This window comes from Pinus tabuliformis, chromosome 4_2 (assembly GCF_031772625.1).
Source record: "Pinus tabuliformis cultivar Carrire ecotype Pingquan chromosome 4_2, CPIR1, whole genome shotgun sequence".
NCBI lineage: Eukaryota > Viridiplantae > Streptophyta > Pinopsida > Pinales > Pinaceae > Pinus > Pinus tabuliformis.
In genome coordinates, this window is record NC_142304.1 from 882139172 (window position 1) to 882143999 (window position 4828).

General features: G+C 40.7%; 1 pseudogene; it reads right to left on the reverse strand.

The window, feature by feature from the left end:
* Window positions 1-2959: 2959 nt before the first annotated feature.
* Window positions 2960-3408, reverse strand: LOC149172512 (histone H2A pseudogene; annotated as a pseudogene).
* Window positions 3409-4828: the final 1420 nt, after the last annotated feature.

A 4828-nucleotide genomic window follows, 5' to 3' on the forward strand; every position in this document is an offset into this window, starting at 1 on the left:
TGGACTTCCATCCACCACTATTGTGGCTCTTGTTATAAACTCGTTTCTTTTATCTACCACTGTTGTGGCTCTCGTTATAAACTCGTTTCTTTTAAACAAATTGGTTAGTTTTCTCTCACGGCCATTAGCCATTTGGACACAGAGTTTATGCGATATGTATATATTCCTAAGCGTAAGTTGCATTTTCTTTAACTTCATGATATTTAGCTGCATCTTTTGACAGTAAATGTTTACTTGTCTAAGTCTTGTTTACAGTGGATATGACTCTTGGTGAAGAAATTTATCGAACTCTATATATAATGTTTATTTCAAGACTGATAAATTCCTTTTCTTTTATACTAGAAAGGAAGAGGATTTTGACCTGTCTATACTATTCCTACTTTCTTTTGACTGTTTAGAAAAGGAGGTCTCAATTTAGTTGGTTGTAAAACCTCATCTTTCTTCTTTGTAGTTTTATAACGAATTTCTTTAAACAACATTATTCACACACAACCATGATTTTTATTTATTCATGGACCCCACATCATATAATGAAAACATATATATATATATGTTAGCTCCATGACTTAGATACAAAATTTGAATTGTGAGGACAAGGTGGACCCACCTCATCGACCCACCAACAGTTGGGGGTCCAAGCCCTTATACAAAGCGTTTTACCTCAATCCAGTTTCGATGGCTATATATATATATATATATACACGTGGCCTACCTCTTGCCCCCATTGGGTACTTACACACACCGACCGTTCCATTGATATCTGGGTCAAGTTATACATGTACTGGGGTCATTTTAATTACATTGATTAATTTTAAAATGAACCCAAACGATTGATTAATTGTGCCGCTCAGACCAAAGAGGATCCCCTTCCCAGTCTCATTAAGAGCATATTGGAAGAGGCTATGTCTGAAGCAGGTGTCAAAGAAATTACGGTTGAGTTTCTGGATAGCCAAATCGAGCACATATCGCAGCAGATACAACACATAAAGGTATTTCCAGCTATATATATTTGTTAACTACCTGTGATTTAATTTCTGATGCTATTCTTTCATCATTTATTCATGTTTCGTTCATTTATTCCAGGATCCGCAAAAGCCTGATGCCAATCTGAATTCATTGGTCGTGAAAATTAATAAGTCCTTCTCCGAGAGGATGACGCCTTTGGCTCCAAAGTCTAGCTGGGTGCGTATTACAGCTCCACTAAAATTACTCACTTTCAAATATTTTCTTATTAGCTAGGATGGATAAGTTTGTGTGAAATATTATTAACTTTATGTATATTCTTTTAACGGTGCGGTTTAGATAGCTAAACTATGGCCTCCCAAGGGGTGTTTTGAAATTGGTCAAATAAGGACAATGGCTATTCATCTCTTGGAAATACTCGGGAAGTTACAACCGTCGTATTTTGCCGGTCTTCTAATTGTCGCACACGTTTTGCGAAGATTTAAAGATATAAAAGACACTGGTGTTGAGTGTATGGAAGTTATAAAAGACATAAACATGTTGGCCAAATTTGTCATTAGCCTGAAAAGTAAATTCTCTCGATCAAATAAAGGAATGGCGGGGATAATCCAAGAATTGAGAGAAGTCATCCTGCACGGCTCCATTTTGTGTTGTACTATCCTGGAGTCCTCCATGATTTCCCAGTGAGTATATTCTAAATATTTCATATCTCCCACTTGCTACATGGATGGCATCTACTTTATATATATATATACACACCAGGATAACATTATCAAAGCAGATTGTTCAAAGAGAGTTAAGATTTCAAGTAATTAACTTACAGGTTTTTCAATGCGAAAGCAAACAAGGATCAGTTGGCTAAGCTTAAAGGAGAAGTGGTTCGTGCTTACAATCAACGAAAGGGGGGATTGTCTTCTGAAATTCTGAAAGACGTACAGTACCTGGCCAATAGAGAACGTGTCAGATGGCCTCGGGATATGCAAGATATGATGCAAGATCTCTATCCCTACCACGCGGGTAAGCTATCATATCTGCCAATCATATTTAGTGAAATTAATTAATTGTTTTCTCCAAATATCGAGATCTTATATGATGTGATTTTTAAATGCGTTGATATTATTGCAGTTGACATTGATGTGCAATTGAACAAAGTTATTGAACTCCTTGAATGGAAAAGTGAAACGAAGACAGTAGCAGTTATCGTGCATGGCATTCCTGGAATGGGTAAAACTACTTTGGCTGATGCTGTCTTTTCAACAATTTTCCAACAGAACTATACTTCCACAAATATTTGTAAATATTCCAAAATCAGACTCTGTGAGGATAAAGGGTCATCATCGTCTACTATCACAACCTTGCAAACAACCATTAGAGATGATCTAGTGGATGATGATGACCAGAGAGTAGCAGTTATCAGAGCCTTTGATGATGGACAATGAAAAATTGGCAATATCTTAAAGAAAAAGTCTGTTTTCCTTTATATCGACAATGTTTTGAATGAGGAACGTCTTGACCAACTTTTTCCCTTACGGTCCACTTTGGACCAGCCAAAGAAACTGAGGTTACTCATAACTGCACGTGACAAAGGTATTGGTACTGTTTTAGGACACCACATGTCGTGTAAATTCCATGAGGTGCTGCCTCTTTCCTCTTCAGAAGCAAAGAAACTTCTAAAAAAGCATATGGATACACAAAAAATAGAGAATAGTGTAATGGATGACATACTAGAAACTGCTAAGGGAGTTCCGTTAATTTTGAAAGTAATAGGACAATTTTTTGGAGCAGAAGATGACAAGAAGGAAGCTTATCACATATTCAAAGAGGAGCGTGAAAACTGGAGTGGTCAAATATTCGATCGACTCGAACCCAAACAATCACTTTTCTTATGAACCCAAACGATTATTGATTCAACATTTTTAATTAATTCGAAGAAGCCAAAGGGTGATACACCATTTGTTTTTAATTAATTCGAAGAACCCAAAGGGTGATGAATTTTTCACTTCTTGGGAGACTTTGGCGCAGAAGCCTTCTCCGATTTCTCGGCAGTCTTCTTTGGGAGGAGAACCTGATGAATGTTTGGCAGAACTCCGCCACTGGCGATGGTCAATTTGCCCAAAAGTTTCCCCAGTTCGTCGTCGTTTCTCACCGCTAGCTGAATGTGGCGGGGTATGATTCTGGTCTTCTTGTTGTCACGAGCAGCGTTTCCGGCCAATTCCAACACTTCGGCGGCCAGATATTCGAGGACAGCGGTAACGTAGACGGCTGCGCCGCCTCCAACCCGCTTCGCATAGCGCCCCTTCTTGAGATACCTGGCGATTCTCCCCACCGGAAACTGCAGTCCGGCCTTCGCAGTTCTGCTCACAGACTTCTTCCTGGAGCCTGCTCCTTTCCTCCCTCCCTTTCCACTGCCCTTTCCTGAACTCTCCATTTTCTCAATACCACTCTTTTCTCCGGTTTAATTATACCAGATAGACGAAAACAAGACGACCTATCCATTATTGATTCAAGGTTATAAGCAACATGAGTCAAACAGTTTATGTTGATAGCAGATGGGGCGATTATGAGAATCGCCGGGTGGTGTGGCGATTCTCAGAATCGCCACCACACCACCAGGGGATTCTCAGAATCGCTTGCAGAACTCCGCCACTGGCGATGGTCAATTTGTCCAAGAGTTTCCCCAGTTCGTCGTCGTTACTCATCGCCAGCTGACTGTGGCGGGGTATGATTCTGGTCTTCTTGTTGTCACGAGCAACGTTTCCAGCCAATTCCTACACTTCGGCGACTGGATATTCGAGGACAACGGTAACTTAAACGGTTGCGCCGCCTCCAACCCGCTTCGCATAGCACCCCTTCTTTACATACCTAGCGATTCTCCCCAACGGAAACTGCAGTCCGGCCTTCGCAGTTCTGCTCACAGACTTCTTCCTAGAGCCTGCTCCTTTCCTCCTTGCCTTTCCATTGCCCTTTCTTGAACTCTCCATTTTCTCAATACCGCTCTTTTCTTCGGTTTAATTATACCAGATAGACTAAAACTATCCATTATTGATTCAAGGTTATAAGCAACATGAGTCGAACGGTTTATGTTGATAGAAGATGGGGCGATTCTGAGAATCGCCGGGTGGTGTGGTGATTCTCAGAATCGCCCAGCCACTGCCTCGCGGGGGCGATTCTGAGAATTGCCACACCACTCGAGGATTCTCAGAATCGCCCCATCTGCTACGAATCGCCCCAAACAGTGCTCACTGGGCATCCAATACGATATTAAGTGGAGAAATCCTAGCCCTGCGGTGATGGCACTGCTAGGGTCGCCTTGGGTGTTATTGTCAGAAGGAACAGACTCGGCGACATCTTTTGCATCCCATGTGTTCTTGTCCTTCGAAGTCAGAAAGCGATTGTTTGGAGGACCTATCGAAACAGAAATAACAAGGTTGTCTTTGATGTCTCGACATTCGGAAACAATGCGCTGCTGGGCATCGACAGATAAGGGCGCAGCTGAAGAATATCATTCTGGCTTTCTAGACTCGATCCACTTCAATTTGTATTGTCCCTTGGGTACATTCAGAGGATAAGAAAATGTGTAACCATTTATCTCATCAACCTGTAAACCATATTCTGGCTCTTCAAATATTTTATCTGTATCAAGAGCTCTCCCAGACTCAGCAGCAAATAAAAATGATATAGACATAATCAAAACAAATAAAATCATTTTTCACATAAATGCCTTATTGAGATCAGTTTTTCCAAAGTCCAGGCAATCTATCCCGTAGTCAGGCATGGTAATAAAAAAAAATGCATCAAATATATCTCCTACCCGAGTTGCAAGGAAGATTCTTAAAAAGCAGAAAAACATTATGCCATGCCTTGT